This window comes from Choloepus didactylus, chromosome 9 (assembly GCF_015220235.1).
Source record: "Choloepus didactylus isolate mChoDid1 chromosome 9, mChoDid1.pri, whole genome shotgun sequence".
NCBI lineage: Eukaryota > Metazoa > Chordata > Mammalia > Pilosa > Megalonychidae > Choloepus > Choloepus didactylus.
This window is the reverse complement of record NC_051315.1, coordinates 124,492,670-124,501,249: the sequence shown is the minus strand read 5'-3', so window position 1 is coordinate 124,501,249 and position 8,580 is coordinate 124,492,670. Positions and strand designations below refer to the sequence as shown.

The 8,580-nt window shown below is 41.7% G+C and overlaps 1 pseudogene; it reads right to left on the bottom strand.

The window, feature by feature from the left end:
• Nucleotides 1-5,753: 5,753 nt before the first annotated feature.
• Nucleotides 5,754-7,798, bottom strand: LOC119543856 (annotated as a pseudogene).
• Nucleotides 7,799-8,580: the final 782 nt, after the last annotated feature.

The window sequence follows — 8,580 nt, the reverse complement described above, 5'->3', positions numbered from 1 at the left end:
TACACTGACAGTTTATACTATTAGAAAATTAAATGTATACCTACCCAATGACCCAGTAATTCCACTCCTAAATATCTACCCAAGAGAAATTAAAACATATGTCCCCAAAAAGACTGGTATAAAAATGTAGCAGCTTTATTCATGGTAGCCAAAAACTGAAAACAACTCTTATATCCATTAAGAGGAGAATGGAGCAATAAATGTGCTATATTAATGCAATGGAACACTACTCAGCAGTAAGAAGGAACAAACTACTTATTTCCTGAAAAACATGTAGCATGATAGCCAGAATTAATGAGCAAGGCTAATCAGTAGTCATAGAAGTCAGAACTACCTCTGGGAGGTGGTGGGAGATTGAGTGGAAAGGGCTCAAAGGAATTTTCTGGAGAGATGGAAATATTCTGTATCTTGATTGGGGTGATGGTTACACAGATATATGCAATTGTCAAAACTTGTCGAACTGTTTATTTATGATTTGTGCATTTTATTTTAGGGAAATGCAAATCAAAACCACAATGAGATACCACCTCACACCCACTAGAATGGCTACTATTTTTTTAAAAAAGGAAAATTGTTGACAATGTGGAGTAATTGGAGCAGTCATTTATTGCTGGTGGGAATATAAAATGATGCAGCTGCCATGGAAGACAGTGTGGTGGTTCCTCAGAAAGTACAGAATTACCATTCAACCCAGCAATCCCACTTCTAGGTATATACCCAAAAGAACTGAAAGCAGGGGCTCAAACAGATATTTGCAAACCAATCTTCATGGTGGCATTATTCACAATAGCCAAAAAGGTGGAAGCAACCCAAGTGTCTATCAACTGATGAATGGATAAATAAAATGTGGTATATACATTCAATGGAATATTATTCAGTCATGAAAAGGAATGACGTTCTGATACAGCTAAAATGTGGATGAACCTTGAAGGTAGCTTGTTGAGTGAAATAAGCCAGACACAAAAGGACAAATATTGTATGACCTCAATGATTTGAAAAAAGTTAGACTAAGCAAAATCATAAAGTCAGCATCTAGAATACAGGTTACCAGGAGATGGGGTGGGGTAGGGAATGAGGAGTCAATGCTCCAATTGTACAGAGTTTCTATTTGGGTGGATAGTAAAGTTTTGGCAATGGATGGTGGTGAGGGTAGCACAATATTATGAATGTAATTGACAGCACTGAATTATGCATTTGAATGTGGTTAAAAGGAAATTTTAGGTTGTATATATATACTAGAATAAATTTTTAAAGCCAGAAGACTGTACAATACAGTGAACTCTATTGTAAATGATAGACTATAGTCAATAATATAATTATAAAAAGTTCTTTAATGAATTGTAGCAAATGTACCAAAGTAACACAAGGTATTAATAATAGGATGGTATATGGGAATTCTGTATATTATGCATGATTTTTCTGTAAATCTACAACTTCTCTAATAAAAAAAATGATAAAAAAATGAAAAAAAAAACTGTACAACAGGGTGACATGGCAATATATATATAATTTTGGTCATACAATTGATTCCAGCTTTTGGGTTTGATGGTAAAAGTGATGAAGGTCTTGATTAGCAAAGATATATTGTTGCAAATGGTATTTAAGCTTCCATGGCTTTCTTTATTAGGTGAAGATAGCATTTTCTCAAAGAATATCAGAATTTATCAAAGCTCTTTTAGTTAAATTCTAGTTGTAATAGATATTTTTACCTTAGAACAATGAGTTCGTCTTTAGCTAGGTCACAACATAAATACATATTACAGCAGAAAGAAAAGAGTTGTGCATCAGTGGTTCAACTTCGATGCCCTCAAGAAGGAAATGACTTTTGAAAGAGAAATGAAGTGTTTCCAGTTGTTGGCAAATTTCTCCTTGCAAAGAAATTGACAGAGAATTTTGCCTGTCTACTCTCTGCTGGTAAAGTACTCTTCTACATCGGCGATTTAGCCAAGAAAGCTTGACATGTGTTAGAAGCATCCTAAATGGTGACTTCAGGAAATTGAACAGAAAAATTTCTCTCTTTCATTTGGCTAAAGTTTCCTGCCAGGTAAGTCAACCCAAGGACAAATCTTTTCTCTCAAGTGTTTTCAGGAGTGGGCTTTTTTTCCATTAAAAAAAAAAAAAAGTGAAGCTTCTCTCCTTAGTTTGAACAAGTGGTCAGGACTTGTCCATTTTGAAACCCAGTGAGAAGCACTTCATGTATTGTTCTCCTGTTTCCTGATGAACTTTGTGACACGGAATGACTGAGACCCACCTTTGATAAAGTTGATGACTTTTACAAATGCTGATCAGACAGGTTTCAGAGATGCTGGAGAAGCCTTTGCTGGTTGTGTACATCTGGGTGAAAAAAAAGACGAGTGAGGAGATGTGAGGAGATTCTTTTTCACCAAAGTAGCAAAATCAGCTTTGCAGAAGCTCCATCTGTGCTGACAATGAAACTTTTCTCTCTAGGCAAAGTTTTGTGTAGCAAAAAACCTTTCACCATTTCCAAATTGTCGACAGCCTTTGTAGTTTGCAAAAGCAACTCACAAAGTAAGAATCTATTTTGTGTCTGCATGCCCCTGGTGAACAAAAGCGAGGAGTCTATGTTGAGCGATGTCATCTGTCATTACATCCAGTTGCATAATCAAGTGGAATGGCGAGGCTACTGTTCTCTCGATGACCTGCTTCAAAATGCTAAATGAAATATCATCCATTTTAGAACATATCACACCATTTGACAAGGAAACTGCTTCTAGTTTTTCCTTCTGATCCATCCAAAAGCAGCTCAATAATTTCCATGCAGATGCCCTTAACTAGAATCTCTGACAGTGTGGGATTTTTTGATTTTGCTTTTATTGAGGATGCTTCAATAAAAGGTTATTGTGAAGCAGTGAATCCAGGCATTGTATGTTTCCCAACTTTTTGAATTGTGCTTTCCTTACGCACAAAAAACGCCTGCATTTAAAAATGCATTTTCAAAAGGGATAGACATGCTGTGCCCTTTCAGTTTTGCTGCTTTCTTTCTTCCTTTGACAAGAATTTTTCAGCACAAAAAACACTGTGGCTTTTGTGTCCTGCCATGTTCATTATTATTATTTTTTTCCTCCAAGCCCTTTAATACTCACTTAAACAGTTGAGGCACAAGCAATAATAAAAAACTGCATTTTTTTTACAAGAAAAAAAATTTGTATGATGACTGCATGATATGCCAGTTTTCTCAAAATCTCTTCCGCAATAACATTTCATTAACACTCTGGTCCATAGGTTGAATCAGTGAGGTCAAAAAGACAGGCAGGAAAGAGGTAAAAATATCAAACTTACTGAGGGATTAGAAGAATCAATATTTACTGACTGTATGCTAGGCACACTGTATTAGGTTTTACACACTTTACCTAAGTCAAATGTGAACATAAGTTCTAGTTATCTATTAATAGAAAAACAATGCTACTGTCAGGTAAGCCTATGTTTTAAATGCTTTCACCTTAAATAGAAACTATAGAACCTCTGTATTTAACAAAGATCTTTCCCAAAGAAACATGTCAACACACCCTAATACATGTTTGCATTTCTAAAGATTTTATACTAGTGTGCAACATTAGCACTTGGTAACATTGTCTGTTTTACTTGAATTAAATATTGAGTTGTTTTATTCCAATCTACTGGATACCATTTGGCTAGCATCACAATTCCCTGGTTTCATCACCACTATTAAAACTTTAGGTAGGAAACATTGTGTTCACTGGGGTAAAAAAAGCAAGTGATTTTTTCTTTTTTCTTTTTTGTAATATCTTCAAAAGTACCAAAGCTGATTAAGCCAAAATGTACTTGGTTTAATCAGCTCTAAAGTGAGGCTATCATAGACTTTTCAACAAGGCTTAAACCAAAGTGGATTGTTTTCCAGAAAGCCAAGTGATACCCAGCTTGTACTGCACTATAATTTTCAAGGACATAAGTACAGTTGGCTTTCTACCCTCCCCAAATCTAAATTGACCCCTACTCTTCCAGCCAATTCTTAGTTTTTCTGGGCCCATTCTTTTCTTGCCAAGCTGTCTGCTCCTTGCTCTTTTCTCCACCTATATTCTCCCTCTATCTGCCCCACCCACCGCCTCAATCTATACCTCAACTATTGCAAGAGAGAAGCTTGTTTCTCAGCTGCATGGTCAATTATTAACCAATCACTACTACAATGCTTTGAATTTCAGAGCCTATTAGTAAAATAACTGTCATGTTTCTACTGATCATCCCCCCCAAAAAAGTACACTAAGTGTCATGATAATAATAATAATAGAAGTAAGAAGGTACCTGGAGGAAGAGTCCTTAAATGTTTCAACCATCTAGTTTGATGTTCTAATTTATAGGTGAGAATATTACAGGTGATATGACATGATACGCCCAAGGCTATGTGACTAACTAGAGGCAGAAGCTAGACCTGTATTTCAACTGTTTCTACTACACCACAACCACCACACACAAAAACCCCTAAGATAAGTAAGAAAAGTTTGTTAGTAAACCAGAAGCCCAGTACATAGGAAAAACCTTTGGGATCTCTCAGCAGACTTTTAGACACCATCAAAGCCAGTTTGTACAATGTTCAGCACATGTCATACAATACCAAGGATCTTTATCCTCAGTTCTGAAATTGACTGCAGAAAACATGTCAATATTTGGGAACAAAAGGTCCCAATAGCTGCATTCTTTTCAGTCTTCAGCCACAAAGTTAGGCCTTACTCTTAGTGTTCAACAAGATAAATGAATTAAAGATGAATTAGGATTGAAGAAGTACACTAAAGAGAAAAGCAAGGGGAATAAGCACATCTTACAAGCCGGTCATCCAATTACCAATACACTTCAAATTAATTTACAGAGTTGTGACAGAACCATATGATATCAGTGAAAATCAACACAATAGTTAGACATTAACAAAACAGTTTGGAAATACTAAGTCAGGCAAGCAGGCGAAATTCAGAGTATAAAACAATGCAAGCCTGGTAGTCAAACAAAGACATTCCTCAGGTGAAGGTGGATTTGAAGATACTGAAAAGAACAATATACATTAGTTGCTGAAAGGGATGCCTCAGAAATCAGTGGACCGGTTCCCTTATTTTATAAGTGAGGAAAGTGAACAGACATGAATTGGTGAAGCTCATGCAGCTAGTGCTATTTGCAACTACACATGTCTAAAATACGGGGTGATAAATACCCAGAACATATTAAGCCCACTGCTTTAAATAAAACATTTCACTAAGCTCATTGATTTAAACAAAGTATTTCAAGACTGATAGAAGGGGTAGAGGTGAAGTTGATAATACAGCACAGCAGCATGTTTCACAAATATTTGATAAACACAATCAAGTTTTCTTACAATCTTCTGATGCATAGCAAAATGTACTAGCTTTAAAAAATGTGCATCCTTCAGCTTTCTCCTATACTTTTTTTTTTTTTGTCTTAGCTTTCATAACTGAGCACTGGGTATTTTTAACCTAAGTATTGTTACATGTATGTACATTTTAATTGCACATTTTAGGAAGAAACAAAATCCATGCTATTTCAGTGTATTTATAAAATGAAAAATACTCATCAAAATACACTTTTCACTGGGAAAAATAAATAAAACAGACAAATGGATCTACACAAAATAAAAATTAACTTTGGTAGACTTCAGTGTGGTACACAGTGCATATCAAGCACATTTGCCCTTATTCCCCCAGAGCTGTTCATCTTCTGAATTTTTAAAATATTTTAAATTGAGATTTTATTATGCTGACATTTGTTTTTCATTCCACATCATCTTCAGCCAAGCTCTGAGCACTTACAATTCTCTAATTGTTGGGAGCTTAGTCAGACACATCTGGAACACTGGTGGTGGACGAGGTTGCTGTAATACTTGCAATAATCGCTGTGGCCATCCACACACAACAACTGCGTTTCTCAAATGCTCCACACCCTTCTCACGTTCCCCTTGGGCTAGTAACTCTTCACCAAGCTGTATTTCTTCAAGGAAAAATTTCTGAACAACTTCAGCGTCTTTAAGTCCAGGTAACTTGGAAAGCCCTGCTCTCTCCTTGGCAAGTTTTTGTTTCTTTCTTCGCTCTCACAGCCTGTTCTTGAAATTGGGGTCACTCTGTCTCTTGCAGTCGAAGTAAATGCAGAACCCAATGAAAAGTCCCTGCATACACCAGCGGCGATGGCTCTGCTCCCACTGACCGTTTTCTCCCGACTGGGGTGGAGGGTGACAGCGGCGGCCCGTGAGGGAGCAGCTCAAATCTGACCACCACAGGTGAGGGATGTGGAAACCATGTTCATTATTAAAAGCGAAACCTTCATCATACTTCCCTTTCTTCAATGTTACAACTTGTTTTAGTTTCCTAGGCTGCTTAAGCAAATATCACGGAACTGGTTGGCTTAAACAGTGGGAACATATTAGCTTATGGTTTTGAAGTTGGGAAAATGTCCAAACCAAGGCATCATCAAGGCGATGCTTTTCCCCCGAGACCGTGGCGTCCTGGGGCTGGCTGCTGGAGACCCTTGGTCCTCAGCTTGTCACATGGTAAGGTACATGGCAGTGTCTGCTGGTCTCTCCCTTCTCTTCTGGGTTCCATTGATTTCAGCTTCTTGCTCCCTGGCTTTCTCTCTGGTCTGAATTTCATTTTCTTATAAAGCACTCCCGTAATAGGATTAAGAACCATCCTGACGGAGGTGGGTCACACCTTAACTGAAGTAGCCCCATCAAAGGGTCTTAATTACAGCAGGTTTACACTGACATGGATGGATTATTTAAGAACATATTTTTTCTGGGCTATGGACAGCTTCAAACCACCACACAACTGGCACCTATCACATGATATGGCAGTATCTGTGATTTCTTTCTCTGATGGTCAGTTTTATGTGTCAATCTGGCCAGGCTATTCAAACCTTAATCTAGGCATTGCTGTGAAGGAATTTGGTAGATGGGATTACAGTCCTCTCTCAGTTGAGTTTGAGTGAGGGAGGGTCTCCATATCATCCTGATTCAAAAAGTTGAAAGGCTCTAAGAGCAGAGCTGAGACTTTCCTGCAGAAGAAATTCCGCAAGTTCACCCTGTGCTAGAGAGTTTCAGCCCTTCTGGATGGCCTGGCCTCAGGATTGCAGACACACCTCCCCAGCCCCCACAATGGCATAAGTCAATTCTGGCACTAAATCTCTCAGTCTGCATCCCTTGCTCTGCTATTCCTCTGGTTGAACCCTGAATGATACCGAGACAAAGTCATGGAATTGCTCACACCACTGTGGCTTGTTGCCTGCACTGACCACTGAAGGAAAGGTGGGGGTTAATGAAAATGAAGATGTCAGTTTTTTCCCCATCCAGGTTTACAGGCCCCCGGAATTCTCTCTTCGGACCCCTTGAGCATCTGGGGACCCCGGGTTAAGACCACATCCGAAGACGAAGAGAGAGAAGGCCTGGGGAAGGACGGCCCTAGCCGCCCTATCCAAGGTGTCGGAGGCTGGAGGCAGCCCTGGGAGCCCTGGAGGCTGGAGAAGGCCCCGGCAAGTGTGCGGGCGCTGCGGTCGTCACTCACCAGGCGGCAGTGGTCCGGAGGCTGGTCCATCTGGAGAAACAGTGCCTGTCCACAGGTGGGCAGGGGTGGCCCCCAGGGGTGGAATTTGGTCCAGAGTAGCCCCCGGGTTCCTTCAGGTGCTAAGCCTCTGCATGCCTCTCCTCTGACGTTCTCACCCTTCATCCTGTCTGGACAAACTCTCCTTTTGGCCTTTTTGTTACGTTGACCGATGAAGCCTGGTCTGCTGCCCGTGGGGTGACTGTCCACGCGCTCAGGCGCACCATCGGCTTCGTTATGAGCCCAATAAGAGCATTATACCATCTTGTCCAGCCTTTTGTCCATCCGTCCATCCATCAGGGTATAAGCCCTGTGAGGGCAGGACCCGCTCTGCCTCTTCCATGGCTGTCTTTCTAGAACACAGCGGAATTCCGCCGCGGGAAGGGCCTCCACGAGTACTGAAGTCAGTGAGTTTTGAGTGTGTTTCCTTTCTCCAGACATCTGTTGCTGGCTGCCTGTGTGCCGGCACGATGCGGAGCCCGGGAATATGAGCCGCAGCTGGGGCCGGGGTGTGTGTTAATAAAGCCCTTTCCCCCTCATGCTCTCATTTGAAGCGACCCCATCATACTCCTGGGAGGTAGGTGGTGCCTCAGTTTGGGGGGATGTAGACGCTGAGCGCAGAATTCAGAGGCGGATGGTTTATTTGCGCGCCGAGCCCGGGGGACGCTGGTCGGGACGCAGGGAGGCGCGCTCAGCAGGTGCAGGCGCCGGGGCCCATCGCGCGGCGTGTGGCAGGGGCTTTGGGGGGCCCCTTCCCCCTCCCAAGGGCGCAGCCGGTGGCTGCCTGCCGGTCGCGTGGGTAGGCGCGCGCGAGCGCTCCAGCCCTTCGTGTTTGCTCTGAGGGTGCCAGGAACGGTCTCAATTTTACAACAAAAAGCCCCGTGTGCCGGGATCCCCGCCGTCCTCGGTGGGCAAAGGGGCGCTGCGCGGCGCGAAGACGCGAGTGCGGCGGGTGGCCGCCAGGGGGCGCGCGCGGGCGGCGGCGGCTCCCGCTTCAGGCCCCGGGGCT